This window comes from Apium graveolens, chromosome 9 (assembly GCF_009905375.1).
Source record: "Apium graveolens cultivar Ventura chromosome 9, ASM990537v1, whole genome shotgun sequence".
NCBI classification, from domain to species: domain Eukaryota; kingdom Viridiplantae; phylum Streptophyta; class Magnoliopsida; order Apiales; family Apiaceae; genus Apium; species Apium graveolens.
The window spans coordinates 69,195,552-69,207,337 of NC_133655.1; positions in this window are offsets into that span (position 1 = coordinate 69,195,552).

Below are 11,786 nucleotides of genomic sequence, written 5' to 3' on the forward strand. Positions count from 1 at the left end.
TATGAATGATCTAGATGTGATTTAACCCTCCTATTTTAGGAGTGATAATATTGGTCTCTTGTGTGAGCTAGACTATGAAATGCGTGGCCACGTTCAAATTTTGATTTAATATGATAGTCTACTCATTGATCAAGGAAACTTGGATTAAAGTATGATGAGGATGACACATTACATGCCTCTAGTTTAATCTATAATATTTGGTTAAATGAATTATATTACATTGTACATTATTCACAAAAGGTTTAATCGATCACCGATTCAATTATTATTACTTGGGTAGTAATGATGTATTACTAGATGCCGCTCATTGTTTACGATTTTAAATTAGATTTAAAATTCATTGCCAACGTAATAATAACCTATAGGGTCACACACTAAGAATGCTTGAAGAAATATTTAATTTAAATTGGATTAAATTATATTAAAGTAATTTGAATTATTTATAATGTTAATTAAGTATAACTTAATTAATTAGATAAATATTGATATTCGAATTTACTAATATTAATTATGAAATTTATTTGTTAAATAATTAAGTGAGACTTAATTATAATACAAATAGGAATTTTGAATTAATAATAACTCCTAATTAGTTAAGAGTTATAATTCGTTTTTCTACTCTCTATATATAATATCTCTTGTGTGGCTGATTTTGCAAGCAAGACTTTTACTAAAACCCTAGCCAGCAAGAGAGAAGATGGAGAGAGCAAGAAGAAACGAGTTTGTGCTTGTACACATTCTGTTATTCCCAAGGAACTAACAATGAGATTTACAGAAGGGGGGTTGAATGTAAATCTCAAAACTTTTTCAAGTTTTGAGCAGTTTCAAAAGCTAAGTGTATGATGAACAGATGTGTGTGAATTGCTTTAAGCAAGTACAGACAAATGTATATTCAAAACACAAATGTAAATAACACAAAGGCTTTAAAAAACTTTTCTGGTGGATTTGTTGTTCCACCTGAGATGTGTATTTCAGAAAATCTGTAATACAAAGAATTGTACACAGCTGCTTCCTAGTACAAACTAGATGATTTTCTCTCTAAGTTTTTCTAAACAACTCTGGAAAATTCACACCTAATTACTAGTTGCAACTTGGTTTATATATCACCAAGTTTTCAAGTGAAGACACAGATAAAATAAAATTATAAAATAGTCCTTCACATGTTTCTTCTTCATTTCTCTATCCAATGCAATCTAAGATAATATGTGAATCTTTGAATACTTCCTTGTTTGCACCAGAATGGAGATGCTGCTTTTCTTGATTCCTCCAAGAGGCTACCACATTCCAATTGTCTCTGTCAACCCATGTGCCTCTGTCATCTTATGAATTATCACTATCATCTGCTATAGAATTGAGCATCTATTGAAGCTTTCATCCATTGGTGGCTTTATCCGTTGATGCTCTTATCCGTTGATGCTTTAGCAGTTGAAGCTTTATCCGTTGATGCACTCATCCGTTGATGGATGTTATCCGTTGAAGCTTTAGAGACATCCGTTGAGGCTTTGTTTCTCATTCGTTGAAGGTCTTTAATTTACCAGTTGATACTACTTCATTTATACAAAATTACAAGACATGAAATATTTATAATTAGCCCTCCTATTTGCATATCCACTAGTAGTCAACATGACTTATAAGTTCTTACAACTTCTAAGAATTATAACTCATTTACAAAGACTCAAATGTGCTACAATACTAAACTTATTTCTAAGTAAAGCTACTCCATCAATGGATAGCCAAAGTGGTCTAATCCGTTGAGGCTACAAACACTAGTTTTCTACTTAAGTGTTTTGTTTAGCTTATCATCAAACTAGTACACATATATTCCTAACAATCTCCCCCTATTTATGTCTACTAGAATTGTAGGCATAAATTCAGGGTTATCTTGATGATAACAAAACACTTAACAAATATATGAGTTGAAACTAAGTAGAAATTCAAAAGTGCTACAAAAGTGTATGTACTGAGATAGAGTTGAAGATTTAAAGTGTTTCCAAGGGTGCTCCTTTAGCCTGAGCAAATCATTTCCTTTTCCTTTGTTCCCTTATTTTCTTCCCTAGCCTCCTGTCATTTTCCTCTACTTGGAGTTGGAGTTGTCTGTAGAATTCAGCTTCATCTTCATCACTGATATCCAACTTAGATTGCATGTCCTTGAGAGTTTCATTACTGGCAATCTTAAGCTGGTCTTCAAGTCTGAAAAATCTTCTGACTCCTTTATTGTCTCTGAACTTCATCAACCAATGAGGTGATTTATGAATTGTAGTTCCATGCTCTGGGATGAGTAATGTTCTAGGCAAGGAATTTGACTCCCACCAAGTCCTCCTTATGCTGGCAATCTTGTTGAGAATCTCAGTCTTGTCAGTCCTGGTAAAACCAGTGTCCCTTTTTATAGCTGAGTAGAATCTAATCAATGTAGAATAGCCCTCACTTAGAATTCTTTGAAGAGGCCATGTCCTTTCCACACTTCCTTTATACTTGAACACTAGCCTTTCTGGTAGCTGTCCATAGACATTTATTCCCCTTACTTCCTCCAGCTCATCCAGGTCGAGTTCAATATCTGTATATTTTTTTATGTCACAAATGTGAACATAATAATCCTTTGAGGCTTGTGGCTTAGGCTTAGGTTTATGTTTCTGAGTGAATTTCCTTGAGGTTGGGGGAAGTATGGATTTGGATTTTCTTTTCAGTTCCTTTGGTCGTGAAGAAGTAGTTAAGAAGGTAGGCAATTTGATGGTGTCCCAATCAATAGGTTCCTCTTTAGGGATGATTGGTTCACCATGGATATTTATACTGGGATCAGCAATAAAAGGTTCAGGAATAGAAGGCTGTGGTTTGGATTTTGATTGAATTACTTCAGTGTCATCTTCACTCTTCCTCTTTGCCCTAACCTTCTTTCTGTTACCCTTCTGCCATTTCTTTCTTTCCTCACTTTCTTCTTCCACATTTTCACCAACCATATTCCCCATATCCACATTTATGCTTTCAGTCTTGTTTCCTTCACTCTTGTCTTCAATCTTCTTCTTTTCTTCAATTAGACTTGACTTTAGCTGTTTTTCAAGCTTTGCTTGTGCTCTTTTGTCAGCCTTCAGCTTTTTAGCTTCTTCCTTTAACCTCATGGTCTCTTCCCTCTTGGCTATTGAGAATTTGGGATGTCCTTGAATCACACAGATACTCTTTTCCTCTCTATATTTGATAGCCATATTCATTCTTTCCACTACATCCTTGGTCTCTTTGTGCTTTATGATATTACCACCCAAAAATTTGTCTTCATCAGACTTTGGAAGAGGAAAATCCACTTCTTTTAGCTGAGCAGGAGTTAGAGGGTTTTTTGTAGAGGCCTTGTTGAATCTAGTGGTTGGCCTGAGTACCATGGGCTTCAGGTTCCTTGAAGAGGTTTCTCCAACCTTATTCCTCCTTACTGGCTTGTGCTCCATAATGATTGGCTCAACTTTCGTGTTATGTTTCACAGATAGAGATTTTGCAGTTGTAGAACCAAACACTTTTTGCATCCTTTCATCAATTTTCCTCCTTTTCTCTTTCACCTTCATCTCAGCTGATGCTAGCTGGATTAGATCAATTCCATCAAGCTTTCCTTTGATTTGAAGTGTTGGAGAAGTAGTGATGACAGGAACTAGCACTTTGGATATTTGAATTTGTATAGATGGCTTCCCTTTCCCTTTATTCTCCCCCTTTTTGTTATCATCAAGGAGAGGGTTCAAGCCTTGTGCTTTAGCCAGTTGCATTAGAAGACATGTCCGAGACTGTTTATTTTGAAGAATGGTCACCATAGAGTTCTCAATAATTTGAACTCTTTCTTCCAATTTGGCCATCTTCTTTTCAGCATATGATTCTCTTCTCAGTCTCAGTAACAATTCCTGCATAGTACTAAAGGGCATAACTGCATCCAGTTTCTCAGTAGTGTAAGACTTTAAGTCAGATATATCCTTTTTGAGTTCATCCACACTTAGATTTTGTCTTAATTGTTATAGCTTCATGAGGTGTAAAGAATCTAAGTGTGCTTGGAGAATGGCCTTGGTACCAGCATTGGAAGTTTCCTGAATTGCCTTTTGGATAGCCATGACTTGTTTGACTAAGGATACATTAAAATGCCCTGGTGTAGATTCTTTTGTCAATGCCCATTCAGGTAACTCTGGAATAGAGCTTGGGCTTTCATCTCCCCCTAAGCTCATGCTTCCATCAAAAGAACCAAAGTCATCATCATTAGAATTTACTCCAAATTCTTCAGATGGCTCTCCAGCTGTAGAAGGCATCATATTGATAGCAGCTTTATTCCTTTGTAGAGATTCTGAAGTATGTACTAGGTTTAAAGTCTTTTCTGCCTCCTCATTTCCCTGAGTAGCCAATAGTTGATAGGCTGACACATGATGAGTAAAAGTGTCAGCATCCAAGGAAATGTTATCAAGTTCAACTCTGTAATGTTGCTGAAATTGTCTTTCCTTGTCAGCATCATCCACAATCATTGACTCACTAGCAATGGCTGGATCCACCCTTATATCTCCTGTACCTGCTTTTCTCTCAATTTCTCTCTTTTCTTGCATCAGGGGCTCCCCCTGGCTCACACTCCTCACACCCTCACCTTCACCTACTAAGGTGGTACTCCTCTCACTTTCTTTTGCCATGCTGGAAGAAATAACATGCATATTTATACTCTCAAGCTCTCCTTTTGCCTGGGAGCAACCCGGCCTCTCACTCAAGTTTTCAATCCCTTCCCTCAGCCCTAGAAGTGATTGTATAGTAACCATATCTTCAACACTTAGAGTTAATTCAGTTGTTTGTATAGAGACCATCAACGGATAAAGAATATCCGTTAAAGTTGAAACTGATGGTATCAACGGATGACTACTGTTAAGCTTATCCGTTGAAGAACAACCACTCGTCAACGAATGAGGGATATCCGTTAAAGAAGGAAAAGAAGTAGAAATTGAAAGTGACATAATTGTTGAATCTGTGTGGATTGATTTTAAATTAAGTGACACATATTCTTCAACTAGGTCTGAAAGAATTGGCTGATGATCCAACAAATCATCTAAAAGATGATGATCACCAGTACTTGAGTGGGGCTCCTCCCTGAGTTGTAAAGAGGGAGAATCAGGAATTGATGTGAAGATCATGTCCACATCCAGAGATGGTGATGGAGAATTTGGTGGTTGGTGTGTGTCAATTTTGAGAGAATGGGGCTGTGACTCCACATTTGTTGGAGTCACATCAAGCTGAATTTTTGAAGGCATAGATACAAGTGATTGTATCTGTGCAGTGTGTGTACCCAGTGTTGAAACTAGGATTTTGACCTTCTTTCTTCTTGTGAAGGCTTTTACAGGTGAGTGTGTGGCTTCAGTGTCCCTACCTCTTTTGTTCTGTGTCCCTGGTTGGGGACTATTTTCAATAGCTACACCGTTTTGGGAGGGTGCAACTAGGGATGAGTTTGAATCCTTTTCAACCACCACAGTCTTTTGAGAAACTGTGGCTTAGCTAGCTTGGGTACCACTCACCTCTCCTACCTTATTCTGGGGGTTTTCTTTACGTTCACCCCTCCCCTCACCACTAACACCCTGTTCACTCCCCTCAGGGTTTATGGTAGTTGTTACAACTGTTGTGTTTTGAGAGACAACAGAGGTGGCTTTCTTTGACTTGGGTTTTGAAATTTTAGGTTTGGTGGCCTTGGAAGGAATCTGTTGGGGGCATTGACACAGATCCCATGGTCATACTTGAAGGCAAAGAAATGTTGGGGTTGGAAGTAGTAGGAGTTGAAGAAGTATTTACCTTACTTACCTGAAGTGCAGCCATTATTGGTAAGTATACCAATGGCACCTTACTGTTGAGGTCAATCCTTAAAAGGTCTGCAAGGACCCTCTTCTCTTGTACCCAGCACTTGAGCTTATTACTCTCATTATTTATGACTAAACCTTCAGCAACATGGTTAGCCAATAACATAAAGAATCTAGCATAATAGATGTTATGAGTTCTATTAGCCTTGTTACCTAACCTAGTACCCAATTCTAGCATAACATAGTTTCTAAAATTATAGTACCTATCAGAAACCAGCATATAAAGCATATTAACAAGAGATGAAGTTGTTGCATCAAAATTACTAATTTTCCCAGAGAAAACCTTGATAAAGGCATCACTGAGAAAACTCCACTCTTTCCTAAGGCCTTTTCTCTTAATACTGCCTAAACTAGTAGAATCAAGGGAATAGCCTATGAAATCGAACATGCTAAATACATCATTATCAGTGTGTGGTGTCATGGCATTATTTTCAGGTAATTTAAAACATGACTGTATATCATCAGAGTTAATACAGTAATCCTTACCTTTGAGAGAGACGGAGATGGTCATATTAGTGGAGTTGAACTCAGCAGTTGTCCAAATCTCCTCAACTACCTCACAGTAAATCATTGGGGCTTCCAGCATTGCATAGCTCAGTTTATAGTTCTTGATGAAATCCATCATCTTATGATAATCTGAGTGGGCTTCATTCTTTTCCACCAAAGCTATGAAATTGTTTTTCTCATAGACAAACCCAGATTGGGACATTATCTTTACTATTGGTGCCATTATTGTAACACCCCCAAATCCGGGGTCGGGGATCCGGGTTGTCACGAGTTCCATTTCCCTTAATAACAACCAATCTTAATAAATAATCAACTACTCTGTACTGTGACCCCACCATAAACACACACACCACAAGTTATAGTCTCAGAGATGAATATCCAAAAATAATCACTAGTCGTTTTATTCCACAATTATCTGCCAATACACCTTAAAAGGTTTTCTGAATAAATTTACATTTCTTTGCCATTATTACAATTCATAAATATACATAAATCTGGTACATCAAAAGTTGAAAACCTAGCCTATTGGTAGTTCCTACCTCAGCTACAGCGACATCAACGCCTATAGGAAACTGCGGAACGTTTCCTATCCGCTCGCGAATAAGGAGCTTGGTCCTGTTCATCTTGTCTATCTGATGTTGTGTGATGAAAGAAGAAAGCAAGGGTGAGCAACAAGCCCACCGAAATAATATGTATAATAATTAACAATATATGAGCATTCTCATAGTACTCATGAAAGTCTTGGTCCAGAAGAAATGAACCAAGCTGATATCTTAACGCGACCAAGTCGCAAAATATTCAGTATATATATACATATATACTTTTCACAATCTTTGAAATCCTCTGACATGTATAATATACACAGAATTCCAGTTTATAACTGTATAAAAATATCGTTTCAAGGTGATCTCATATATCTAACCTTGTCTCAACGTTTTTCTGAAAATCTTTGACATGCACAAGATAATCATTTACTAGATATAAGTTTAAAAGATGAAGTTACAAGATACTCCAATATACTTATATCTTTTCCGAATACTACTTGAACTACCACAGTTTAATGTATAAATAGTTCATCCCATAGATTAAGCTACAAGACAAAACTTGTATAGAATCAATCTTTAAAATATTTTCAAAATAAAATGAAGTTACGAGATACTTCATTTGATGCGAACATCATTTTGAAAACTCGACCCTGCCAACACTCAACAATCGCCCAACTGTAGCCTTTCTATCGAAGTGCTCTGGGTAGTGTTGCAGAAATATCCAATTGGATGATGAACTCATTACGGGAGTTTGCCGCGCCAGGAAGACCACTTACGATGATCAGTCGTAGTAGTGCAACCCCACCATTTTCTACATATAGAGGAGAACCTGTCGGATTTACTTGTCAACCGAACACTGGACTCCTAAGGAATGGACCGTCTTAGCGGAACTTCCAGGCCATTTGGGCCAATATAATTAGGCTGGGCCGGCGCCACTCGACCACTTACGCCACTCCTAGTTCAGATGAAATCCATGACTCTGAAATGTAAAGCTCGTCCCCACTTTCCCCAAGTAGAAACTTGTTGATACGGCTCCACCAAGAAGTCGTATCTAGTTGGAAAGAAAAACTCACCGATATTTCCCAGGCGATGCCTGTTAATGGATTAACTTGTTCCAAGAATTTTACTTCCCGAGTATTGGGTAAGTAATCAAAAACTCTTTTATCAAAATAGCAAGCTTGTTGCGAATATAAAACACACCACAGAGCCGGATCCCTCAGGTTTTGAGCGAATATTTAAATCCACTTTGAAAGGAAGATCTTAAATATATAAAAAAATGAGTTTTGGGATCCGCTCTAACTTTTAAAATCATTTTGAAGACTCGCAAACATTTTAAAGAATGTTTGGAGTAATGCTGATTTAATGAAATAAATCAGTCCCAATTTATTAGAAAATATCCGAATGTTATTATTTAAATAATATTCTCATAAAGAATAATTTTTATAAAAATAATTGAAGTAGAAGTTTTAAAACTTATACTTGCAATGTATATTAAATAACCAAAGATATACTTATACAAAAGTACTATCTTTATTTGAATAATCAAAAGTGAGTTTGATTATCGACACATTATTCTTTAATAAAATTAAGAATAATAATTTGTAAATAATCGGAGTCATAAGTCCTCGAATAAATATTCAAATAATAATATTCATTAATAAAATAAACGGGGTCATAAGCCCTCGAATGAATAGTCAAAATAATATTCAATAATAAAATAAACGGGGTCATAAGCCCTCGAATGAATATTCAAAATAATATTCAATAATAAAATAAACGGGGTCATAAGCCCTCGAATGAATATTCAAAATAATATTCAATAATAAAATAAAGTTATCGAATAAACCTTATTTGATTCATAGTTTTAAAAACTATTCATATATATATAAATATATATATATATATATAATATACTCGGGAACATCGTCTCCCGGTTTAGAAAATATGTTCACCTTTGGGTCCCCTATACTAAGGGTATACGCAACTACTGCTTATCTCTAGCATAGGTATTAGGCAACTTATAAGCAATTGAATCAACAATTAGATATCAAGATTATGAAACAAACATGCATATATACCATATCAGCATGCTCCAATATATCGCAAAATTTGCTAATAACAATCATGCACTTATCACAAGATAATGCATATACATATATTTACATCACAACAACAATATAACGGGTAGAAAACTTGCCTGAGCGACTGGGGGTTACGAATGGCTCGGGACGAGTCTGGTAACCTATAAGCAACAAGTAAGTTGGAATTAAACCAAAGTCACTTGTAAATCTATACTCTAACCAACTCAGACTCTAACGCTCGTTTTGCGCTTACTGATTTGCTTAAGTCACCCGGGTACCCTCGGCTCCACCATTTTTAATAATTTAACCTTTACGAGTTTTAAGGCGATTCCTTCGCGAGTGTCTTACCAACTGCCTAACACACTTACCATAAATGTTTCATACATTAATTAACCCTTTTTGGTCTTTAACCTATGTTTCAAAGTAAGGCGAGGGGAAAAGTTTCGTTCGCGAAACGCCGTTACTTGAAACGGTCGTTTCTCCTAAATCGTGCATCGGAATCGAACGAACTACATATCAAAACGAAGCTCGTAACATGAGCTATCTAGACATGGCAATTGTCATAATTTAGCAGGGGGTTCTCGGGTCCTAATGTTATGCACAAAAACAGTCTAAAGAAAATCGGACGTTACTACGGCTATGTTTACGCGATTTCCAATATTTTAAACCATTCAAAACCATCCCAAATCAACCTCAAATCCAACATACAACCAACATCCATCCTTATCACATCATAACAACCCCAACCAATTCAATTTAATCATTCATACTTATGCCTAAGCTTAACTTTAATCATACTTAAGTTCTTTTAATCAAAACAACAACATTTACCAATCCAACAACATCCCAAAACTCACTAATCTCTACATACACAACCATCAAGCCTCTCATGAACTACAATACTCATATTATGCTCTTAAAATTCAATAACAAAGCTTGGTTAAGAGATTATACCTTCCTTGAAGCTTTTTAACACAACACAAGAACTTTGAATGCCTAAAGAACCTTGATCCTTGCTTGTATAACCTTAATCTTTCATAAAAATTCAAGAAAACTAAAGTTATTTCTTGAAGGTTACTATTCACCATCTTCTTCCTTGATTTATTGGAAGAGATTGTGAAGGAATTAGGAGCTTAAACTTATAGCATATCCATATCTATGTACAAGGAAGCTTAGATAATTACCTTATGATTTAACAATGCTTGGAACTTGATTTTTTGATTTTTCTTCCTTTGAAAAAGATGAAAAGCCGAGAGCAATGCTTGAAGAATGAAAAATTTTGTGTTTGCTTTGATTTGTTTTGGCTAGCTAGGTTGTTTTGGTTTTGTTTTTGGTTAATTACCCTTCTAACCTTGAACTTTGTGTGGTTTACAATCATCCAACAATTCCTTCCTTTTTTGTCATGCCTATGTCACCTTGCACATGTCATAATGCTCCCACTTGTCCACACCTTGTGGTTTGATGATGTCACAATCCCTGGCTTCTTGTACAAGCTTGTCTCTTGGTCACTTATTTGTTTTACGGTTCGCTTATCTTTCGTTCTCGTTTATCGTTTGAGGGATCATACCCGGGATCTTATTACTTAGGTTCCCTTAACCTTTCTCAATATATTATATTCCTTTTATGATCCTCTCCTATAATCCTTTAATTTAAATCCTTTTTTATCCTGTTACCTTTTTCTCAATTCTTTCCGTATCTAGTGGATTTCCGGGAAAAATCAAAGTGTTCGGAATTGGATTCTGACGATCTTTACATACACTTATATACCATATAGAGTACTAATAAAATCTCAGAATATCCATAACAGAACCCCTACATAGTGTGGCATGAAAAGTTTTCTCGTTCAGCAAAAACACTATTCATAAGGGTTTCAAAATTTCTCAAAAATTGGGGTTATTACAGTCTCCCCTCCTTAAAAGGATTCCGTCCCGGAATCAGATAGAAATGAATAGGGATACCTTCTTAATATTGCACTTTCTAACTCTCAAGTCAATTTTCCCACATTGTGGTCCTGCCACCAAACTCTGCCTAGTTTGATGATCCTTCCCCTAAGCACTTGTTCCTTTTCACTCTATAACCCTTCCTGGTTGCTCCATATAGGTTACGTCGGGTTGCATGTCTATGCGCTCATATGCCCCTATTTATCTGGCATCTGAATTACACTTCCTTAACATTGATACGTGAAACACGTTACGAACTTGTTACATGCTCGGGGTTAGGGCTAGCTCATATGATAACTTCCCAATATGTCTTAATATATCCAAGGGTCCAACAATTCGTGGACTTAGCTTTCATTTCTTTCTGAACCTCATCCTTCCTTTCCAAGGGAATACCTATAACAAAACTAGGTCCCCTACTTCCTATTCTTTGTCCTTTCGTGTCAAATCAACATATTTATCATGTCCATCTTGGGCTACTACCTGCCGTCCTCTGATTAGATCTATTATATCCCTGGTCCTTTGGACAACTGCGGGTCCGAGCATCTTGCGCTCTACAACTTAATCCTAACATAAGGGAGATCGACATTGTCTTCCCTCAAGGATCTCATAAGGCGATACCTCGATACTAACATACGATCGATTATCGTGAGATAACTTAATCTGCGTTAAGTGATCATTCCAAATTCTTTCAAGTCTATTGCACCACCTCTCATCACAGCTTCTAGCATTATAGCTTTTGCTTCTCAATACCCATTCTTTTCCAGCTCGTAATCGCTACTACCTTCCATTCCTAATATTATACTGGTTATACTTTTGCTTGTTAGCGCTCTATAACCTTTTAATAACCACGTCAACCTTAGTATCACGAAT